The sequence below is a fragment of the Schistocerca americana genome, chromosome 4, assembly GCF_021461395.2.
Source record: "Schistocerca americana isolate TAMUIC-IGC-003095 chromosome 4, iqSchAmer2.1, whole genome shotgun sequence".
NCBI classification, from domain to species: Eukaryota; Metazoa; Arthropoda; class Insecta; order Orthoptera; family Acrididae; genus Schistocerca; species Schistocerca americana.
The window spans coordinates 389705320-389730018 of NC_060122.1; the positions used below are offsets into that span (position 1 = coordinate 389705320).

Genomic DNA, 24699 nt, shown 5'->3' on the forward strand with positions numbered 1-24699 from the left:
CACGCAGAGAATGAAATGTTGGAGTTGTTAAATGTATACCTGCTGATAATAGGTGTGCGTATGTTGGATGATGTAAATCTGTGCTGATTGGACAAATTCACAAGTATGTCCTGAACATGTAGAATTAGCTAGTCTCGAAATAGTGTGACCATTAGAGCTTAAAACTTACAGCGGAAGATAAATGTCTCTAAATTCTGTCATCTCTGTTCATACAAGGCTGCTAGCTAATCGAGTCTGTTGTTAATCGTATAAACTCATTCAAACGGAACTGCAGCATTGGCCCACTGAATACAGGACACAAAAACCATTTGCGCTTGCATAACACCTCCTTAACACTTGCACAGAAAGGAGTGCAATATTCTGTAGCTTCCAATTTCAATAGGACACCACTAAAACGTAAAAATCTTAGTGCGAAACCTTCGATTTTTAGATATAAGCTGAAAGGTACTCTTGTGATACTCTTCCATGATTTTGTCGACCGAGTTCTCAGAATAGCTTTGGCGCTTTTACCAGTAATGTGTGAGTCATTTGAATATACTATTGCAGAGCCTATGTCTTCTTGACTTCTTTCCAATTTATTTTTGATTCTTTAAAATCTTTAACAGCATCTGTGAATTTTACAGTGATTTGTTCTATGACTGAGCAGCAGTGGCTTACATGGTCACGCGGAAACTGAAAAGTAGGGGTAGGGCACAGGTCGGGTAGGGTTTTTCGTTCACGTATTTGATTCTGACGTCAGGCGCTTAATTTCGCACAGAATAATACAAAGAAGAAGGGAAGAGCGTAGATAGCCCATAGTAAGGATAAACCAAAACAGATCGACGCAGTATAGGGACTAACTGAAAGACAGCTCGACCGAAAAAAATACAAATTTTAATTTAAAAGACATTCTGGCATTGACAGATTAATTTCTTTGGGGACAAATGACACTAGCAGTCAACAGCTTCGTAGCGTCCCCTCCATCGACGATGTGGTACCTCAGTAGCTAAGTTACTGGCCTCGTATTCCAGTCATCATGAGTGCCCTAAAATAATTGCATCCGGGATAGATTCCTATAGTAGTCACCACTGCCCATTCGCCTTTCATCCTCTAAGTACAAGATTTTAAAGGTTACATTGGCTCTTTGTCTACGAGAATTTTCCTCCAATTTTCTCGTTAAGTGTCCTTTTCGTAAGCGATTAGACTACGCCGGACTGCTAGTAGCAGTTGCTAATCGACGCCGTGGTGCAACTGACCTGAGGTCAAAGGTAGCTCAGTACAGAAACTGTAAATCAGTTGAGACATGACCCGTGTAGTAGGCCCTGCGTCTACCGCCAGCGGTGAAGGAATGTACTTCTACGGTTCTTAGTAGCATTGTTACGGCTGACGCACAGAAGTTTCTTGAATGAAACTGCACCGACAGACACTGTAAAGAGTAACATATCGTGTACGTATTTCATTCTGACGTCAGCTGCTTAATTTCGCACAGTATTACATGAAGAAGAACGGGAGAACGTAGACAGCCCACAATAAGGGCAAACGTTCCTGATACAACTCTTGATCTAACGTATTTAGAAAGGTAAGTGATCAGTCACGAAAGATGTTTAGAAGTCGCCTAAAATTCCGCTCCTACAAACTTCTATCTTTCTCTTCAAATCTTCGAAAGCAACGCTTCTCCGCATCTTTCGCATCCGTCTACTCTTCTCCACTTGAATCTTGTATCAACTTATTAATTCACCCCCCCCCCCCCCCCCCCCGACTCCGCATACTTAACATCAACCAACTAATCGTTTCATCACTGATTACCGAAGCCCGTATTTCAGCCGCGCTTGTACCAGCACACAGGGCGTCCACTCCCCCCCCCCCCCCCCCCAAAAGTACATACAAGCGCTCTCTTCATTCTTCCTCAGTATTCAGGCTGGCTTGACGCAGCCCACCACCATTTCCTCTTTTCTCCAAACCCTTTTCCAATAAAGCTTCGACCACCCAATCCTACCTGACAATGGAACCCGGCCAGAGATCAAAATGGTTCAAATGGTCAAATGGCACTAAGCAGTATGGGTCTTAACATCTATGGTCATCAGTCCCGTAGAATAGACCTACTTAACCTAACTAACCTAAGGACATTACACACATCCATGCCCGAGGCAGAACTCCAACCTGAGACAGCAGCAGCAGCGCGGTTCCAGACTGAAGCGCCTAGAACCGCTCGGCCACAGCGGCCGGCTAGTAAATAAAACAACACAATTATTTTGCTGAGAGTATGTTGACTTTATATAGGATTCCACTATACCATATTATTTCCCACTCTTTTGGCTACAGAACTCTATTTTTCAAAATAAACTCCGTTCAGTACGACGCCCTTACGCCACCTTACTGGGAGGACTCGTACTCTCCCCACATGGCGCCACTCTACTGGTGGACGCCGGAGCCAACCTCTTGCTGCCTCAATAACCTCCACATCATTCACGTACTTCCTCCCGCGGAGTGCATCATTCAGTGGGCCAAACGAATGGAAGCCAGAAAGTGCGAGATCCGGACTGTATTTTTCAGGGAGTCTGATGGTATGTCTCCAGACTTGCAGTTTGTACACAACTTAAATTGTCGTTTCCTTGCTGCTTCCCTCAATGACATTAGAAATAACGAAGGAATGGTATCCATAATTTCTTCCGTATTTGATCGCAATTGTTTCAAACCTCTGCTAAACTCTGACTCTGATATTGGATATCCTATTTTTTCGATACCGACTCCCATTTTTTCTTCTGTCGTGTCGTCAGACAAGTCCTTCCCCTCATAGCGGCTCTCAATGTAGTATTTTCACCTATCCGCTTTCTCCTCTTCGTTCATAATAATAAAACGAGAGAAATCACGGCACGTGCGGGAAGATTAAAGTGCTCGTTTTTCCCACGTGCTGTTCGAGAGTGGAGCGGTAGAGAAATATCTTAAAGGTGGTGCGATAAACACTCTGCCAGGTACTTAACAGTGAACAGCATTGCCGTTTTCAGCGAGGGAAATTCCTGTTTAACTGAACTGCCTGTTGTGGTATTCTCAATATGACAGTATCTACAGCCTAGAGGAACTTGAAACATATCTCATCATCCCGCAGTACTTGAGTGCCCCACTTCTTTTCACGGTGATATTCCCAATGATTCTCTAAAATTTCTCTTTGTCGTTATTAAACTGTGATCTCAGTTTATATCTGCTCTTGGATACACCTTATTCAACATCTTATTTCGGAATCTATGACTGAAAACGATATATTCCCTCTGGAATCTTCCCGCATAGTCGGCCCTTTTCCGAGTAAATCTCCTCATGTGACATGTGAACAATGTGTTTTCTATTACCAGCTGAAATTTATTGCATAAGTCAGTTAGCCTGTCTCCTCTCTCATTCCCACTATAGCCACCATAATGCACTTTGGAACGACTCTGTCTTCTTTAACAGTGGTCGTATTTCACATGGTTACGTACAAACAATTTGCTAGTGGTACTTTTTTAACTTTGAAAATCCATTAATCATTTCTTTATAGTCTCTGAGTATATCTCCACATCAGGTCACGAAACGTTAGCCACTGAATCATGCCTTAGACAACGGCATGGTGCCCATAGAACAGCAATCACCAAGGAACTTTGTTTAACTCAGTTCTTGTTGTTGTGGTTTACAGTCCTGAGACTGGTTTCATGCAGCTCTCCATGCTACTCTATCCTGTGCAAGCTTCTTCATCTCCCAGTACCTACTGCAGCCTACATCCTTCTGAATCTGCTTAGTGTGTTCATCTCTTGGTCCCCCTCTACGATTTTTACCCTCCACGCTGCCATCCAATACTAAATTGGCGATCCCTCGATGTCTCAGAACACGTCCTACCAACCGATCCCTTCTTCTAGTCAAGTTGTGCCACAAACTCCTCTTCTCCCCAATTCTATTCAATACCTCCTCATTAGTTATGTAATCCACCCATCTAATCTTCAGCATTCTTCTGTAGCACCACATTTCGAAGGCTTCTATTCTCTTCTTGTCTAAACTGTTTATCGTCCACGTTTCACTTCCATACATGGCTAAACTCCATACAAATACTTTCAGAAACGACTTCCTGACACTTAAATCTATACTCGATGTTAACAAATTTTTCTTCTTCAGAAACGCTTTCCTTGCCATTGCCAGTCTACATTTTATATCCTGTCTACATCGACCATCATCAGTTATTTTGCTCTCCAAATAGCAAAACTCCTTTACTACTTTAAGTGTCTCATTTCCTAACCTAATTCCCTCAGCACCACCTGACTTAATTCAACTACATTCCATTATCCTTGTTTTGCTTTTGTTGTTGTTCATCTTACACCCTCCTTTCAAGACATTGTCCATTCCGTTCAACTGATGTTCCAAGTCCTTTACTGTCTCTGACAGAATTACAATGTCATCGGTTAACCTCAAAGTTTTTATTTCTTCTCGATGGATTTTAATACCTACTCCGAACTTTTCTTTTGTTTCCTTTATTGCTTGCTCAATATACAGATTGAATAACATCGGGGAGAGGCTACAACCCTGTCTCACTCCCTTCCCAACCACTGCTTCCCTTTTATGTCCCTCGACTCTTATAACTGTCATCTGGTTTCTGTACAAATTGTAAACAGCATTTCGCCCTCTGTATTTTACCCCTGATACCTTCAGAATTTGAAAGAGAGTATTCCAGTCAACATTGTCAAAAGCTTTCTCTAAGTCTACAAAAGCTAGAAATGTTGGTTTGCCTTTTTTTAATCTAGCTTCTAAGGTAAGTAGTGTCAGTATTGCCTCACGTGTTCCAACATTTCTACGGAATCCAAACTGATCTTCCCCGAGGTCGGCTTCTATCAGTTTTTCCATTCGTCTGCAAAGAATGCGCGTTGGTATTTTGCAGCTGTGACTTATTAAACTGATTGTTCGGTAATTTTCACATCTGTCAACACCTGCTTTCTTTAGGATTGGAATTATTATTTTGATCTTGAAGTCTGAGGGTATTTCGCCTGTCTCATACATCTTGCTCACCTGATGGTAGAGTTTTGTCAGGACTGGCTCTCCCAAGGCCGTCAGTAGTTCTAATGGAATGTTGTCTACTCCGGGGGCCTTGTTTCGACTCAGGTCTTTCAGTGGTCTGTCGAACTCTTCACGCAGTATAATATCTCTCATTTCATCTTCACCTACATCCTCTTCCATTTCCATAATACTGTTCTCAAGTACATCGCCCTTGTATAGACCCTCTATATACTCCTTCCACCTTTCTGCTTTCCCTTCTTTGCTTAGAACTGGGTTTCCATCTGAGCTCTTGATATTCATGCAAGTGGTTCTGTTGTGGCTTGGCAAGACAGCCAAGCCACTATGAGGAAGCCGAAAGGCACGCGTTTAAGCTCACGCAGGCTGGCGTGAGGTCTGGAACAGGTCAGGGATATGAGACTAGCAAAAATAGTACGTATCTGTTGGAATACTTAACTTTAATCCATAATGGGTGAACATCGCTCTTGACGGTACATGTTTTACAGCATCAATAGTAACTGGTAATGGCACCTTGCTAGGTCGTAGCAAATGACGTAGCTGAAGGCTACGCTAACTATCGTCTCGGCAAATGATAGCGTAATTTGTCAGTGAACCATCGCTAGCAAAGTCGGCTGTCTAACTGGGGCGAGTGCTAGGAAGTCTCTCTAGACCTGCCGTGTGGCGGCGCTCGGTCTGCAATCACTGATAGTGGCGACACGCGGGTCCGACGTATACTAACGGACCACGGCCGGTTTAAAGGCTACCACCTAGCAAGTGTGGTGTCTGGCGGTGACACCACAGGTTCTCCTTTCTCCATAGGTCTCTTTAATTTTTCTGTAGGCAGTATCTATCTTACCCCTAGTGAGATAAGCCTTTACATCCTTACATTTGTCCTCTAGCCATCCCTGCTTAGCCATTTTGCACTTCCTGTCGATATCATTTTTGAGACGTTTGTATTCCTTCTTGCCTGCTTCATGTACTGCATTTTTATTTTCTCTCCTTTCATCAATTAAATTCAACATTTCTTCTGTAACCCAAGGGTTTCTACTAGCCCTCGTCTTTTTACCTATTTGATCCTGTGTTGCCTTCACTATTTCATCCCTCAAAGCTACCCATTCTTCTTCTACTGTATTTCTTTCCCCCATTTCTGTCAATTGTTCCCTTATGCTCTCCCTGAAACTCTCTACAACATCTGGTTCTTTCAGTTTATCCAGGTCCCATCTCCTTAAATTCCCACCTTTTTGCAGTTTCTTCAGTTTTAATCTACAGTTCATAACCAATAGATTGTGGTCAGAGTCCATATCTACCCCTGGAAAGGTCTTACAATTTAAAACCTGGTTCCTAAATCTCTGTCTTACCATTATATAATCTATCTGATACCTTTTAGGATCTCCAGGGTTCTTCCATGTATACAACATATAACTCAGTATATTCTACTTTTCCCTATTATCATTTGCTGAAACTCTTTATTTTCGTCTAACGTCCGTTTCATAAAATGCTGAACTTGTTGCTTAATATCATTTGGAGTATCTCTTGGCTATTAAATAACTTCTCGCAGGAAATATCTAATTTATTTGCTGGCTGTCGGTTTCTGCCTTTGTACTTATTTCTGCATTGCACCTTACGAGTTTATGATCACTTGCAGTTCGAATTTAGGAGCGCACTTCATGTCTCATTTCCTTATTATCTGATAAAATCGCGTCAGTTTTTAGTTCTATTTGATTCTTGTGAAGATCAATTCCTATGGTTTTCTTTTAGAGGAATGCCTTGAGGACAAACTTGTTACTCTCAGCACATTCTATTAGCCTACGACATCTATCACATCCGGTATCATATTCGAAGTTTCTTGCAGAAGAATCTTATTTCTAGTTTTTGCCCTACGTCGCATTATAATCCTATGTTAGCATCTTGTTTTGCGATTTGTTATCCTTTATCTGTAACTGTTTGTATATCTTATACCTCCGCAACAAAATATAAGTTTTTAGTGATTTTCATCGAATACTGTTTTATTTATTTTTAAAATAAGTGTGTATATTCCGTCTGAAATTCCATCAGAACCAGTTTATTTATCATGTTTCTCAAAAACTCGCATATCACATTAATTACTATTGCTACTACTTTTGTTCGTTTAACACCATTTTCTCGCGACTCCACGTGTACCTATCTACGTATCCGTATTTTAAAGTAGACTTGGGATATCAGTAAATCGTTACGCGGAAGATAACTAAAAATGTATTATTCGTAATTAACGACATGTCGCCCTTTGGAATGACAAGGCGTCAACTAACACCCCATACTTTTCGTGCAAATTGATGTCAGTGCTTCATCAACTCATTATTCAGCTGTCTCATACATTAGTCATTTTTATATGGTCCATGTCAATGTTTGTCAACATGAATTGTTAAGAACGCTTACAAAAACAGTGTAATAAATATGTAACATAACTATGTTAACCTTTCCCGCTGCAAACAACCCCTTAATATTACAGGAAATTGATGCCTTATCACGCTATTCGAGCACTTCATGTATTGTCATGTGACACGTACTATAGGCTTATTTCTTCAGTCTATTTATAAGAGCAAATTTCCTTTTTCTTGTTTATTTTTCTTCCAAAAATTAAAAATTTACTTGGTAGCTATTTTCCCCGTTGAAATCCTTGTGTTTGTTTGGATGATAGGATAATGAAAACTAATAATTATACAGATATTCAGAATACCTAGCATTACTTACAAGAAAAATACAGTAATTGAATAACAAAAAAATAAAGTTCCACCTTTTCAATAGTACTCATCCCAACGAATCAAACAAAGCGGTATCCGTTGGAACTTCAGCGCTCTTCCACCTCGGTTAAAGTTCTTCACAGATTGCAGTACGAGTACGTCCTATTTGTAGCAAAAGCCAGATAGAACCCTGTCCCACTAACAACTCATTTTCTTCGATTTTGACTTTTGGAACCTTGTCATCCCAAAGGATCGAAGTGCTGGTATCATTGGGCGGAAGTCAGCACTTGAGTGACGAGATATCTAGTCCTAGTCGCTTGCCGCCGTCTGACGTCAGACATCAAACGATAATATTCTATGGTTACTGTTACAGCAGTCCTCTCCTAGAAATCCCGGACCACTTTACGAACGCTGTAGGAGAAGGAAAAAGTAACGTTTAACGTCTGGTGGATGCCGAAGTCATTAGAGACGAAACCCAGGCTCCGATGTGACTCACATAGTTGAGGCAATCACCTATGGCGTTTACGTTAAGCTGTTTGGGGAAACAGCAAAAACTTTACATAACAGCATAACAGTTAGTCCAGCCAAAATGCAGATATACCTTGCAAAAGTTGGGGTAGAAGATTTTATTTTTTTAACTCGTTCATATTGCTGGAAAGGTTACAAAACCAAGTTTTGCCAACAAAATTTCTCTTGGGAAAACTTTCTGCAGTCAAAAAACTTTAAGGACATTTTTCAGTTTTCTCAAAATATCTCAGTTTCATTTCCTCCTATCGCTTTAACGTCTATTTTCTTTTTTAAAGAGCGCAAAATTCTCTACAAATTTGATTCTTACCATTTTTTTCTACTCCCAGTATCTCATTAAGAGACATACACACACACACAAAATGAATTGTCTCAGGAAACTGAACTATTATTAGTGCAATAGGCAACCTAATTAGGTAGGTAATTATTCTTGTGTATAAAGGCCACACAGATGACATTAAAAATAAGTAGCTTTATTACAATTAAAGTGCATTGTCAGTTACTAAAAAATGTTGACAGTTGTGGGTGTGTAATACTTGTAATATAGCACTTTAGCGCACTTGAGACAGGTATGAGCATCACTTCCAACGTTTTGATGGGCCAGGTTCCTCAGTGTCACCAGAAATACCTTGAGTTACGGATTCAGGGTCTGTACATAGAGTTGATCCCAGATTGACCTTTTCTTTAAACAGCGAGTCAGCCTCAGCAAGTTCGTTGATTTCATCAGCGGTTCCTCAACATCCTCCATAACATCTTCTTCACTGTCTTCATATAAAAATTTTGGCACGTTTTCACAGTTGACCCCAATACATTTCTTGCAAATTGAAGAACATTTCAAACCCGCTTTTCTGCAGGAGCACGCTCCGCCGCAGTTCAGCTTACACGAGCATGGAACAATGTGAAGAAGTGCTTCAGGTGCTGGATGTTAGCTCATTATAACGAATATTGGACCATGGTCACTGTGATTTCAGCCCCATTTCTCAGGAGGTTTCCAGTTTCCCATCCAACTTTCGACTTGTTGGTAAGTCCGCAACGAATGATGTTGTGCAGCATCTTGTGTAGGTGGCAATCGTGCAAGATTCAGTTTGCTTTTTGTGGCAGACTTGGCGAATAGCTGGTACCGCAAATGGTCTAGTGTGTGGAAACTGCTGACACCTCCACTATACAATGCGATAGTAACCTGTTCTCCTGTTGTTATTATTTCTTCAGGGGTAGCATGTGGTTTATTGAACGTGCAAAGCGCTGAGGTTAGGTGTTAATTTTTCGCAACAATATTGCAGCACTTAATTTTTCCTTGACCAAAAAAAACGGATGTTGCATCACATCCGCTAAAGGCGTGAGTGAACAGAATATATTCACTGTCATACTTGTAAGATGCAGTGGAAAACCACTTGTCTTCTGCTTTTCCTCTTCCTGGCTTTAAGAAAAATAAGTTTTCAATGCCTTGCCCCAAACCGGTCATGAGCAAAAGCAGATCAACATCTTCTCCTACAATGACAACACTTCCAAAATCTTTGGTTCTTGAAATGGCAGATGTTACAATCATAACGTCAGCATCTTCTTGTGCCTGGCTTTGAAGCTGTTTCAACTATCATCACATCGTCACCATATTTCTGGAAAAGGCGAGCCTTGACAGTTGGAATATCAGGACGAGGTGATGTGGGTATTTGCTCTAACAGATCGTCCATAGAAAACTGACATTCTTCCGTATTGGTTTCCAGGTAGGCAAATATAGCCTCCATGCCTTCATCTACTTGTGTTGCAGGTCGGTAACCTCGATTCTGTCCAGTAGCTGGAACACGGTGAAAGAACTTTCTGTAGCAAAATCTGTGGTATCACCCATCTGCAGCAACCAAATCATTTACATTTTGAATCCGCTCTATCATTTGTTGACAAAATTCATCACCACGTCGTTTAGCCTGTTCTAATACTGTCGGTTGCACTTCCAGTTTCATTACTTTGTAAACAAAATTTCGTTTGGCATATGGCAATCTTAACTGCTTGGTTAAAATAGTCATCAGAATTCCCTTTTGCAAATAAGAAGCATTTCTCTTTGAAAATGAACTGACCTTTTTCCTGCGATCGACGTAGCACGCCTGTTGGTTCCTGAGGCTGTCGAGGGCTAGCTGCTATCATTCTCTCAATAATGAACTTCTTGTAGCATGCTTCATGCAACATAACTTCACTGAGCGTTTTCAAAAAACGGGTGTGGGCAGATTCCCTGCGTTTAGCACTAAAATCGATAAGTGTGCTCTGAGCACTATGGGACTTAACATCTGTGGTCATCAGTTCCCTAAAACTTAGAACTACTTAAACCTAACTAACCTAAGGACATCACACACATCCATCCCTGAGGCAGGATTCGAACCTGCGACCGTAGCAGTCACGCGGTTCCAGACTGAAGTGCCTAGAACTGCACGGCCACACCGGCCGACTTCTTTTTCACATTGCGTCCACCACTCACCACAGTTTTTTCGCAAATGAAACACAAATTTATGTCAGACATACTCATTTTCAGTACCACAACATATACTGAATGGAAGCGACTCCAAACTATAGGACCCTTATTGTTGTGTGCTAATAGCTGTCAGCGCGCTGTGAACAATTACCAGAGATAATCGTCTTCCGCCCGCCAAAAATAAATACGCTTTTGTCCGCTAAAGAACAATTCCTACATACTTTTTCTTATAACTGATCATTAACGTCAATCAACTGCAGAAAATGTACGGCACCAGCATGCAATCATATTAGATATTGTAACATAAATAAACTTCACGCAATCCGACGTGAATGTGTTCGTAGTTACTGAATATGAAGCTGTTTGTCCTGGCCCTGCAGCAGAGTGAGATGGTAAATGCCAATGAATAACATGATGAGTAATATGTTTATACTATACAAATAGAAACTGAAATAACAGTGTTCAAAAATTAGGTAATTTGCCACTTTGCTCGAAATTTGAAAAATTGGTATTTTTTGACACGCTGTAGTGCCATAGGTACTGGGAGTAGAAAAAAATGGTAAAAATCAAATTTGTAGACAATTTTGTGCTCTTTAAAAAAGAAAATGGACGTTAAAGCGATAGGAGCAAATGAAACTGAGATATTTTGAAAAAACTGAAAAAGTCCGAAATTTTCGAAGTTTTTTGACTGCAGGAAGTTTTCCCAAGAGAAATTTTGTTGGCAAAACTTGGTTTTCTAACCTTTCCAACAATATGAACGATTTAAAAAAATAAAATCTTCTACCCCACCTTTTGCAAGGTACAGGCTTTTTTCTGACAGTTTCACTGGACTAAGTAGCCTGAGTACGACTGCAATGACTTAACCACTGTGGCACCTAGCTCAATTACATTTATATGTACGTATTGGTTGAAAGTTACGCAATCTCAGTCTTGTTCTTGTTTCATGCGACTCATTCAGTGGAGAGGAAAAGCCCTAAAACCACTGCAGCTAGTATATGTTTCGAACAAACCAACTATTGAACGAAAAGTGTGACAAACGCTGAGACTGAAATTCATCCGCTGGAAAAATTTTTCAGCTAATCAGCGGAAAATGCAATACTCTTTGTAATTTTCTCACTCTATGAATTCTGGAAAAAATATTTAGTTGCAAATTATCTGCTCGTTTCTTGCTATGTTGTTCTTCATAGCACTACTTGTGATTTATGCCGAAGACGGATACCTTTGCGTTTTGTCGTGTACTAGCCGACAAGCCCGGTATTGCCATTGTATCCGCTTTGCCAATTTTCTATTAGAAACTAAAACAAAAAAATGAACTGCGTCAGTGGTGTGATATCGAAAAATTGAAATTCTGTACGCTTTGCGTAGATGCTTCTCGTGTCTGCAACGCAATTTTGTAAACGTCTCTATAAGTCTGTAGACGGCTATTGTTTTCGCCTACAGCCGTTTGCGCTTCGCAGCTCGAATCTGTCAAAAGCGCTGCCATATGTGAAGGGTTTCCTTAAGGTGACTTGACTGTAGCAGTAAAGGATAAATGTATTAAAACTTCATGCATGATGTGGCATTTTATCACGCATCTCAGAGTTTATGACGTCATATCTCTTGAACCGTGTGTCGCACAGCGATATATATGTTTAAGTACATTCAGCGGTATATGAATATACTGCCTGAAGAAGGTTTAGTGCATAGAGTCGTTACCAAACAAGTAATAATTATGAACGTCATGATCACTGCGGCACGTTTTCACGCTTCTCAATGTTTATGATCCCGGCATTTGTGTGGAGCGATTTAGGGGAATAACGGAGAACTTAAGTCTACATGGCTGAACGAGGATTTGAACTAACATCATAAATGATAAAATTTTGTAGGTACAGGCAGTCTGCAAAATTTTGCTGCGAATATAGTTAGTAACACAGAAGTAATACATTTAACCGTAATACAAGTTCGGCAGTTTCTCACGCATCTCACTGGTTATGATGTCATATCTCCTGATTTATGATACGCAGATGGTTCTTACCTCCACAGCGATAGTTGCGTTATAGTAAGGGATATGTGAACCAAGTTTATTTGAAGTTGTCTAGGGTTTAGGAGGAGTTGTGGAACTTACAAACATTCATACATCCATTTTCACAATATGTACGCGACGGACCCGTTTTCAAACTAAACATCCCGACATTTGTGTGGAGCGATTTAGGAGAATAACGGAGAACCTAAGTCTAGATGGCTGAACGAGGATTTGAACCAACGTCCTCCCGAATGCGACTCCTGTTTGCTAACAATCGCGCTACTACACACGGTAGTTAATTCAGTCAGTCTGATGACGGCACGAAATGCAATAAGAATTGAAGTCCGAAAGCAGAGAAGCGTGCCTAAACTCAGTTTCCGAGTAGACAATCGACGAAAAAGTCAAAGTCCGATACTACAAACAGATGATTTCGTATATTAACTGCCCAACTATAGCTGCTCAAGTCCCAAAGTATCTCGAAACGGATTAAAAGTTCTTCGGGAACAATCGTGAACCAAAGTTCGGCACTGAAGCTCACTGATTTCTAGTAGGCCCGACTGTGGTCGAAATTTTCTGAAGTATGTTGTTACGGATCATCGAAGAACTTGGAGAAAATTTCTCAGTATGACAGCACTCGAGCAAACTTCTATTAGTGTTAGAAATCAACGAACATTTTTATCAACGAAACTTGTGGCCATAATTCGCCCATAGTACCACACAAACTAAAGTCACATGTACCCGACGAACCGCGGGTCTCATTGCACTGTCGTTTGAAAACACTGTAATGGTTCAGATAGCTCTGAGCACTATGGGACTTAACATCAGTCCCCTAGAACTTAGAACTACGTAAACGTAACTAATATAAGGACAGCACACAACACCCAGTCATCACGAGGCAGAGAAAATCCCCGACCCCGCCGGGAATCGAACCCGGGAACCCGGGCGCGGGAAGCGAGAACGCTACCGCACGACCACGAGCTGCGGACGAAAACACTGTAATGAAGTTGAATCCGCGTAATGTGTGAAACTACCAGAGACATATACTTCTATTTATAGACAATGAGCAATCACTGCAATAAGCGTGAGTGATGGTACTTTCACACACGAAAACTAGGAGGGTTGCTTCCACAAATTGAAATAGATTCTTTCTCTCTGTATTGTCGAAATGAGCTAATGTTGCATTTCACATCCTGATTTCGAGCCGATAAGAGACTGTTAACCTTGTTCCATCTCCTCCCATTCTTCATAACATCTACAGTTATACTCCGCAAGCCATCTTTTTTGTGATGCGCAACAGCTCTCTCTGACGAGCATCTTCCTCAAACTCTTGTATTTAATAAACAAAAATGTGACAAAAGCGCTGTTTCTCTGTGGATTTTCTCTACGATCCTGCCTGGATAGGGTCCAAGATTGACTACAAGTACTGAAGAATGGGCTAAACAGGAGTTACAGGGCCTTTTTGCAATGAATATCCGTCTGGCAACTGCCCGTCGTACAACTTCTTTTATATGGTCTTTCCACCAAAGGTCGTTAGGACTGATTAGTCTCTCGTATTTTACAGTTTTTAATATTTTCATTGATTTATCGAGAAATTTGTGGTCTGCCGTGTGTCTTTCTGCAACACCTTCCATATTGACGTTCAACTGCCTAACATTTATCCTCTGCAGATCTTCCTGCAAAACATTGTCCGCGATCAGTCTTCTGATTATGTTCTGTATGGGACACGGCATTGAGCTCAAGTATGTTACCGATTGTAATTCCTTTGAGTCTCTTTGGCGTATCAACGTGCATAACCAATAAGTGGTAATGACGCAGCAGAAAGGTGTCTGATTCTGCGAAGATGTAGAAAGTGCGGGAATAGTGGAAAACCAGTTCGTATGCTGCAAGAAATAGGTGTACAGGGAAAATCCGGTGCTGGGCGACGACCACCACAATCCGTTCGTTGTCCCACTTACGAGAAAAGTAATGCAGGGGTCAACAATAAACAAAGACGATGAAGACGACATGTTCGAGGTGTCCCTACGGTCAGAAGTAGAGACTTAACGGAGTCTTACTGAGATCACTGTGCTATGATGCACGGCTTTCTCTCACGGGTAGAACCCAGTGCGCAATATTGTGACGAAATGTGTTCCGTATGGCGCTAACGGAATTTTCTTTTGTAATAGCAATGTAAACGTACCTTTGGAAGGGGGATACTCTCTGGGTAAGCTAGTAATAAGAACGTTATGATGTTTCTTTTATAGTTTTTACGGTTATCCGGTTTCCTCAGCAAATTTCGAAACTGGTATTTTTTGTCTCCGACAATGGCATTTTAAATACAATGTTATTACTTTGTTTCCAGAGCCGCTGGGAATAGTTTTGGTGTTACAGAAGCTCCTTGCTTGACCCCTCTTACCTTGTCTCACAGCCTCACTATTTATCAATGGACAAAAAAAGATTACGCACATTAACCGTACTGAAAACGTAATCTCCTCCAACGGCTACGGGACGTTTCGTTGATATTACAACACAACCTACCCTCTGCCACACGTTTGCGATGATTTGCAGGGCATACATGTAAATTAGTCTGCCTCTCAGAGTCAACGACAGTAGATCCAGATGGATATTAGAAGTATCTCCATTTGAGGCACCGTTACAGCGAAGGAGTAATTGAGGATGAGAAGACCATTCAAAGAAGAACTGCACTTTACGTCACGCGGTATCGTTCTGGCAGCACAATAGCGTCGTTAAGATGCTTAACCCAAACGCAATTCCAGACGCAATAAGAGAAGTATTGTGTAGCGTAGAGAGGAGTAGGTTGAAATACCCAAAGCACACGTTTCAGTGAGAGTCAAGCAACAAATTACTTGTGAAAATTTTATTTGCCCGGCTGTGAGGATATTGCTAATGACGGAAGACAATTTTTTTTCATTTCTTCTCTTTTGCTTGCTAATTTACTCTGTAAGTATATCTCCGACGGTTTAGAATATTTTAGTTTTGTTCTATAGTACGAAATATATATTTTTTGCTTTATTTATACTACTATATGAATTTCTTTTTCATTGAATATGCAGAAATTTCAGCGTATGTCTGATCTTCTTCCACATTTGTGAAATGCGCTGTGTAATACTATACATAATAGGCAAAACTGATATATGAATTACGATGGGAGAGCGATATCGATAGTTGCAGTCGAACGGTGTCAGTCAAATGATGTGCTGTGGTGATTGAAGCGTGTACGTTCCGTAATCGTGCGAGACAGAAACACATCAAAATTTATGGCTGCGTTCTTATTTTGCGGTCACAGTTAGAATCTAATTTCGACGTGAATGTCTTGAAAGAAAACGTAGGACTGAATACTGCGAACTTTTTGAAGTACTATAAAGAGCAACGACAATTTACCCGCGAATGGACAGTGATTGTCGTGGTTAGAACCGAACTGTTTGCACTTAACTGAGTTCCACGAATTAATGAATAAAATACTGATCTCAACGAGCTGCCGCACGTGTTGAAACATTGACTATCGCCGCGGAAGCTTTCAAACTCGTTAATACGTGAGAAGGGTGAATTCATGATTGCTAAAAGCGGATGGGCCGTAGTTTCGCGATCGGCGAGTCAAACTGAATTTCATACTATTTTAAAATTATTTACGGGACATTGATCACAGAATCGTGTGTGTAAGGAACATTGTAATCCCACTCATTCGAACTTGGATGTGAACAGAAATAACAACGTGTAACTGTACTAAGAGCAAAGAAATGATACGGAGTATAACATTACCACCTGGGGAATCATACTCCCAGCAATAGAACGAATCCGAGGCAATTTCATGACTGATGGGGCTATAAAACGTATGCCTCCAGCATCAACCAGCCGCCGTTGACGTCAAATAGCAACGAGCACAGATAAGATGCAACGCCAAGCATTCTGCCTTTATAAAGAGCCAAAGCGTCTCGTGTAGTTTCCACTATAATTTCTTTCTCATTTGTGACAAATTTTTCAAAATAATTTTCTTCCTTAAAAATAAAATTGATTTCAATGAAGTTTATTTTGAAATGTGTTAACATTGTTGATTCCACGATTAACATCAGTCAATTTCATTTGCTATGATTGGTGCATAGGTCTGTAGAGTTTTTTCATAAGTCTAATAAACACAATTGATGCAAATAACAGACTTTCATCATCAATAACACATTCTTCTTCAAATTTACAAAGTCTGCTAACGCTGGGGTAACTTTTCGATTCCGCGGAATGGAGAAATCATACGGTTTTGAGGCGAAGAACTCGTCGAGCCGTAAACAGGGCGCGCATTTGCATTCGGAGAGGATGCCCGTTGAAGGTTCTTCGACAGACGGTGGAAAAGATGAAAATCTGAGGGCGCAATAGCAGGTGAATAAGATGGGGGTGGAATGACTTCCCAAACCTGTTCCTGTAGTGTTCTTTGTCAGTCTAGCAGCTGAAAGCAGCTACATATCATCGATATGCTGTGCCCACCATGTGCAGCAGTCCGTCGATTCGTCCAGCCAGCTTCCTGCAAGACCACAGTGCGACCCTGTTCAAATGTCTGAAGCTGTTCAAGAGGTGTACATAGTCGTCGATGGAGCATGTTTGTATCCTAGAATGAAGGTTGCTAGCACTGTTCACCTCTAAACTTAGCACAGCTACTGCCTGCAGAGCCAAAACAGTGGGTGCACGGAGAGGACTCCCACCGATGGTAAATGAACCACTAACACTACAGCCCCACGTGCCACAGAATACATTCCTTGAGGGTCTTGCATATCTTCTGACAGTGTGTCTGTTTAAAACAGTCTGCAGTCGAATGTTATCTCAGTAGACCTGTGCTACCCCATTTTATCCTCAATCCACCATCGCTTCATATCTGCATCCTTGTGGTCATAGAGACACGAATTAAGCCAATAGTAGAAAATAAATCTGATACTCTAGGGACGGCGACGGCCGGAAGTAGGGTAGTAGGCACTCGTTTCCAAACCATACAGTGGAACGCGGTTCCACTTTTCCACAAACCGCCTAAAACCATAGTGGCCAGTGTCGCTAATCCGCCGTGCGGGTATCCCAGTCTGGCCCACCTCCTTGTCTAGAAAGCTAGTGGGCTGCGCATTACGCGAGTCCCACAAAAGAATGAAGTCAAGCTTATGTAATAAAAGGATATAATCCAGCCCATGGCTGCCAGTGCGTCAGCTATAGTCTTCTCATTTTCTACAATTTGCGAATATAACAGGAGAAGACGGTGGAGATATGCGACGTACAAAGTGACAAAAGTCATGGGTTACCTCCTAATATCCTGTCACACCTCCTTCTGCCCGGCTTAGTGCAGCAAGGCAAAGTGGCATCGACTCAACAAGTCACTGGAAGTCACTTGCAAAAATAATGAGCCATGCTGCCTTTATAGCCGTCCATAATTACGAACGTGTTGCCGGTGCAAGATTCTGTGCACGAACTGTGCTTTCGATTATGTCTCATAAATGTTCGATTGAGATTCATGTCGGACGATCTGGGAGGCCAAATCATTCGCCTGAAGCGTCGGAAAAGTTCTTCAAACCAATCGCGAACAACTGTGGTCCAGTGACATGGAACGTTGTGATCTGTGAAAATTTCATCGATGTTTGGGAACATTAAGTCCATGAATAACTGCAAATGGTCTCTAAGCAGCCGAAAATGACCGTTACCAGTCAGTGGTCGGTTCAGTTGGATCACAAGGCCCAGTCCTTAGCATGTAAACAGAGCCCACGCTATTACAAAGCCGCCACTAGCTTGCACAGTGTCTTGCTGACAACTTGCGTAAACAGAAATAATAATCGGCGTTCCCCAAGGAAGTGCTCTAGGCTCTCTATTGTTCCTCATCTATATTAAGGACATAGGAGACAATCTGAGTAGCCGTCTTAAATTGTTTGCAAATAATGGTGTCATTTACCGTCTTGTAAAGTCATCAGATGATCAAAACGACTAGCAAAATGATTTAGATAAGATATCTGTATGGTGCAAAAAGTGGCAATTGGCCCTGACTAAAGAAAAGTGTGAAGTTATTCACATGAGTACTAAAAGAAATCAGCTAAATTTCGATTACGCGATAAGTCACACAAATATGAGGGCTGTAAATTCAACTAAATACTTAGGGATTACAATAACAAATAACCTAAACTGGAGCGTTCACATAGATAATATTGTGGGTAGAGCATACCAAAGACTGCGATTCATTGGCAGAAAACTTAGAAGGTACAGCAGGTCTACCAGAGAGACTGCTTACATCACGCTTGTCCGCCCTATCTAGAGTATTGCTGTGCGGTGTGGGATCCGCATCAGGTGGGACTGACGGATGACATCGAAAAAGCACAAAGAAGGGCAGCTCGTTTTGTATTATCGCGAAATAGGGGAGATAGTGTCACAGACATGATACGTGAATTGGAGTGGCAATCACTAAAACAAAGGCGTTTTTCGTTGCGACGGGATCTTCTCATGAAATTTCAATTACCAGTTTTCTCCTCCGATTGCGAAAACATTCTGATTTCCAACCACCTACATAGAAAGAAATGATCATCACGATAAAATAAGAGAAATCAGGGCTCGCACAGAAAAATTTAAGAGCTCGTTTTTCCACGTGCCGTTCGAGAGTGGAATGGTAGAGAGACAGCATGAAGGTGGTTCATTGAAACCTCTGCAAGGCACTTTATTGTGAATAGCAGAGTAATCACATAGATGTAGATGGCTTCGTGGGGTCTGCACCATACTCGATGCCTACCATCAGCTCTTACCAACTGAAACAGAAACTCATCTGACAACGCCACCGTTTTCCAGTCGTTTAGGGTCCAACCGACATGGTCACGAGCCTATAAAAAGGCGCTGCAGTCGATGTCGTGCTGTTAGCAAAGGCACTCGCGTCGATGTTTTGCTGCCTTAATCCCAAATTTCGTTGCACTGTCCTAACGGATACGTTCGTCGTACGTCCAATATCGATTTCTCGATTATTTCACCTATTCGCTCTCGGTCGTTAGGTGAGGGCCGTCGGCCACTGCGTTGTCCGTGGTGAGAGGTAATGCCTAAAATCTGGTGTTTCGGCACACTCGTAACTCCGTGGATCTTGGAATATTGAATTCCCTAACGATTTCCGAAATTCTTTTAATTCCCACCGTGCGGCCATAATCACGTCGTAAATCTTTCCGCCTTTCCATCTGAGAACAAATGACAGCTCCGCTTATTCATTGCCCCTTTATACGCTGTGTATGCAATGCTACCGCTATCTGTATATATGCATATCGCTATCCAACTCAGTGTTACACTACTGGCCATTAAAATTGCTACACCACGAAGATGACGTGCTACAGACGCGAAATTTAACCGACAGGAAGAAGATGCTGTGATATGCAAATGATTAGCTTTTCAGAGCATTCACACAAGGTTGGCGCCGGTGGCGACACCTACAACGTGCTGACATGAGGAAAGTTTCCAACAGATTCCTCATACAAACAGCAGTTGATCGGCGTTGCCTGGTGAAACGTTGTTGTGATGCCTCGTGTAAGGAGGAGAAATGCGTACCATCACGTTTCCGACTTTGATAAAGGTCGGCTTGTAGCCTATCGCGATTGCGGTTTATCATCGCGACATTGCTGCTCGCGTTGGTCGAGATCCAATGACTGTTAGCAGAATATGGAGTCTGTGGATTCAGGAGGGTAATAAGGAACGCCGTGCTGGATCCCAACGGCCTCGTATCAATAGCAGTCGAGATGACAGGCATCTTAGGTGCATGGCTCTAACGGATCGTGCAGCCACGTCTTCATCTCTGAGTCAACAGATGGGGACGTTTGCAAGACAACAACCATCTGCACGAACAGTTCGACGACGTTTGCAGCGGCATGGACTATCAGCTCGGAGACCACGGCTGCGGTTACCCATGACGCTGCATCACAAGAAGAGCGCCTGCGATGGTGTACTCAACGACGAACCTGAGTGCACGAATGGCATAACGTCATTTTTTCGGATCGATCCAGGTTCTGTTTACAGCATCATGATGGTCGCATCTGTGTTTGGCGACATTGCGGTGAACGCACATTGGAAGCGTGTATTCGTCATCGCCATACTGGCGTGATGGTGGGGTGCCATTGGTTACACGTTTCGGTCATCTGTTGTTCGCACTGACGGCACTTTGAACAGTGGACGTTACATTTCAGATGTGTTACGACCCGTGGCTCTACCCTTCATTCGATCCTGCGAAACCCTACATTTCAGCAGGGTAATGCATGATCGCATGTTGTAGGTCCTGTACGGGCCTTTCTGGGTACAGAAAATATTCGACTGCTGCCCTGGCCAGCACATTCTCCAGATCTCTCACCAACTGAAAACGTCTGGTCAATGGTGGCCGAGCAACTGGCTCGTCACAATACTCTTGATGAACTGTGGTATCGTGTTGAAGCTACATAGGCATCTGTACCTGTACACGCCATCCAGGCTCTGTTTGACTCAATGCCCAGGCGTATCAAGGCCGTTATTACGGCCAGAGGTGGTTATTCTGGATGTATGCATCCAAATTGCGTGAAAATGTAATCACATGTCAGTTCTAGTATAATATATTTGTCCAATGAATACCCGTTTGTCATCTGCATTTCTTCTTGGTGTAGCAATTTTAATGGTCAGTAGTGTATGTTGCGCCATAAAGCATCAGCTTGCTTTTGCAGTACACGCACAAACATCGCGAATTACTGCCGGTCTTCATGTTGTGGTGAGTCGTTGCGAATGTGTGTGATCGGTCATTGAAAGAGGTACTTCTACGTAGAGAAACGAACGCACAACGAATGGTTTTCGCTCGCGGGCCGTGACCCTAGTTAATCCCGCGACCCCCGCGCAGTCAGGAAGCGAGCATCCGCAGCCTTGGCGAAGCGCAGGAAACTGCGAAAGCGGAAAGTTCCTCGCGGTGACTCTTCCAGGTAGAGGGCCACCTCGCGCGCCAGAGACGCGGGCGATCGCCGGCCACCGCGTCACGGGCGATATCGCAGGTGGTGGGGGGTGGGTGGGCGCGTAAGGTAGCCGCCGCGCTTAATAGCGGCGACGGACGCTGGCCGGCACAGTCCCGCTCTCCGCCGCGACGCCTGCACATCCGGAGGACGTGACCCAAGTGCTTACTTATCACTGCCGGCGCTGCCATTCATCCAGGACCAGTCAGCCACGGGAGCGGCAGCAGGTGAGTCGGAGAACGCGAGGAGATCCCTGCACCGGTACCGTATCCAGGGGAATCTGTGTACGTGAGTCCAGTGCCAACAATGTGACTCATTACAGCGGAGTGAGGGTGCTCCCCGAAAACTGTGGGAAGAAGTCGGGTAAGGCATTCGGTCACAATGCCAGAAATACAAAATAGAGGAAAGGAAATTCGCTTCTTGTACGTGACTGTGATTCCCCTGTAGCCCGTTTTATGAACGTAACGAGTGAACTACAATTAATTATAAAAACTGGATCTTCCAAATTTGGTATCTTTTAAGTTCTAGTTCCATAAAAGCAGTATTTACCAGCGAGCATTAAGTATCTCAGACCGTACGGTTTGTCTAGCGTAATGATCATAAATTATATAAAGAAACCTTCCTCATGAATCGGTCTGTTAAAGGAAATCGGTCTATTAAAGGAAATGAGGAGGTATTGAATAGAATTGGTGAGAAGATGAGTTTGTGGCACAACTTGACAAGAAGAAGGGACCGGTTGGTAGGACATGTTCTGAGGCATCAAGGGATCACAAATTTAGCATTGGAGGGCAGTGTGGAGGGTAAAAATCATAGAGGGAGACCAAGAGATGAATACACTAAGCAGATTCAGAAGGTCGTAGGTTGCAGTAAGTACTGGGAGATGAAGAAGCTTGCACAGGATAGAGTAGCATGGAGAGCTGCATCAAACCAGTCTCAGACTGAAGACCACAACAACAACAACAAAGGAAATTCTATCAAAATCCCTACAGAACTTCCTGAGATTAGCGTTCACATACAGACTTATAAACGCGAAGGGGGATTCTAATTTATAGTACGTGTAGATTATCCCAATACATGTGTGGCTGCAGCCATGCTATCCAGCCCGTTCCAATCAATGTTGTACAACAGGAGCAATGATTAAGGTATCCAATAAAAATGAGAACCTACTGAAAAATGTCGAGAGCACGGTCTCGTCTGCACCTAAAACATAAAAGAATAATTTTTAAAGTGAATACATTGATAACTTAAAACACAAAACTTTCTCGAATCGATGACAAAACGGATTTTGCGACATCTGTTCCATTATCATTAATTGTACTGCATACCTCAATTGTTATTTTATTTTTTCGTAAAACAATTCATTAGCTTTGGCTAGGCAGTGTGCCACGATTTCTTCTGATATTATTCTCTTCATGCATATGTTCTTCACGTGGAGAGGAAGCGACTACAACGTTGCAAATGTCTACTACCAATAGCACTCGAATCTTTTAAGTACTACCTTCATAGAAACAGTATTTACTAGCGACGGGCAGCGTTAAGTATCGCAGGCCGTAGGATTTGCCTGGCGTAGTGGTCATAAATTATATAAACAAACCTCTCTCGTGAATCAATCTATCAAAGGAAGCCGTATCAAAATCCCAAGAGTACTGCCTGAGATTAACGTTCATATACAGACAGAAAACACGAAGGGGGACTTTAATTTATATAACGTATAGATGACATCAATACACGTGTGCCGCTGCCGTGCTGTCCAGGCAAGTCTAATCAGTGTCGTACAAGTGGTTCAAATGGCTCTCAGCACTATGGGACTTGACTTCTGAGGTCATCAGTCCCCTAGAACTTATAACTACTTAAATCTAACTGACCTAAGGACACCACACACATCCATGCCCGAGGCAGGATTCGAACCTGCGACCGTAGCGACTGTCGTACAAAATGAGTATTAATTAAGGTATCAAATAAAAATAAGAATGTACTGTAAAATGGTACAATCGGTTGAAACCTGTTTGGATGAAGGATTCGCTAAAAATATATGTTTTTTCCTGGCATGAACACGTGTACATTGCCCGCATCTCGTGGTCGTGCGGTAGCGTTCTCGCTTCCCACGCCCGGGTTCCCGGGTTCGATTCCCGGCGGGGTCAGGGATTTTCTCTGCCTCGTGATGGCTGGGTGTTGTGTGCTGTCCTTAGGTTAGTTAGGTTTAAGTAGTTCTAAGTTCTAGGGGACTTATGACCACAGCAGTTGAGTCCCATAGTGCTCAGAGCCATTTGAACCATTTTTTTGAACACGTGTACACATTTCTGTAACTGTTTCTACAACAACGTAATTTCAGAGAACAAAAATCTAAAATGACGTTTAAACTACAAATAAGTTTTGTACTAAAAATTGTGTTGTCTATAGCTCTGATTATTAGTTCATGGTCTAGTCCGGCATTCTGGGACTTGCACAAGTGTCAATAGCAATTTATTTACAACTGAGAGAGTGTAATAAAACAGAACAAAAGTCAACAGTGTAGACTGCCACAGAAAAAAATAATTGCGACTACCGAAAGCAACGGTGTATTGGCCAATGCTCATGACTCATTTACGAGAGGATTGGGTTCAGATCCTCGTAAGATAATCCTCATTTCTATTTCCCATGATTTTCGTGTGAATGTAGATATCATTCTTTGAACAGGGAAGGTAAACGGCCAATTCCTTCCTTCTGTCTTTTCAGGGCCAGAGCTCCACTCGAATGATCTCCACAAAGGTCGTTAAAGAAATTCCTTTTGAAATAACTGCAGAATGCATCCGTTCATATATAAAACCTAATTACTGCGTATCGCGTTATTTAAGCCGCTAAAATTTGCACTTTTCCTACAAGTAACCCAGCAAGGTGGTAAAGTGGTTACGACTCTGGATTCGTACTCGGAACGCGGTGGTTCAGCTTCCATTTCAGTCACTCAGATTTACTGTAGGTTTCATGCGAGCCCTGTAAATCGCATAAGCCAAATGCAGAGACTTCAGAACGGACATCGCTGATATTGTGCCAATCCAAGCTTTTGCTCGGTCGCTAATGACGATGTGG

General features: G+C 42.3%; 1 protein-coding gene across 4 annotated transcripts in view; it reads left to right on the plus strand.

Annotated features, from left to right (window-relative positions):
- LOC124612514 (proton-coupled amino acid transporter-like protein CG1139) overlaps positions 1-24699 on the plus strand; it is a 945634-nt gene that overhangs the window by 863948 nt on the left and 56987 nt on the right. The window contains exon 1 of one of the 4 annotated variants that reach the window (XM_047140765.1): positions 21736-21860. The exons of the other annotated variants lie outside the window; for them this stretch is intronic. The gene's annotated coding sequence lies outside the window, so the exon portion shown is untranslated. Of the gene's footprint in view, positions 1-21735; positions 21861-24699 lie in introns of those variants that run through there. 4 annotated transcript variants of the gene reach the window in all.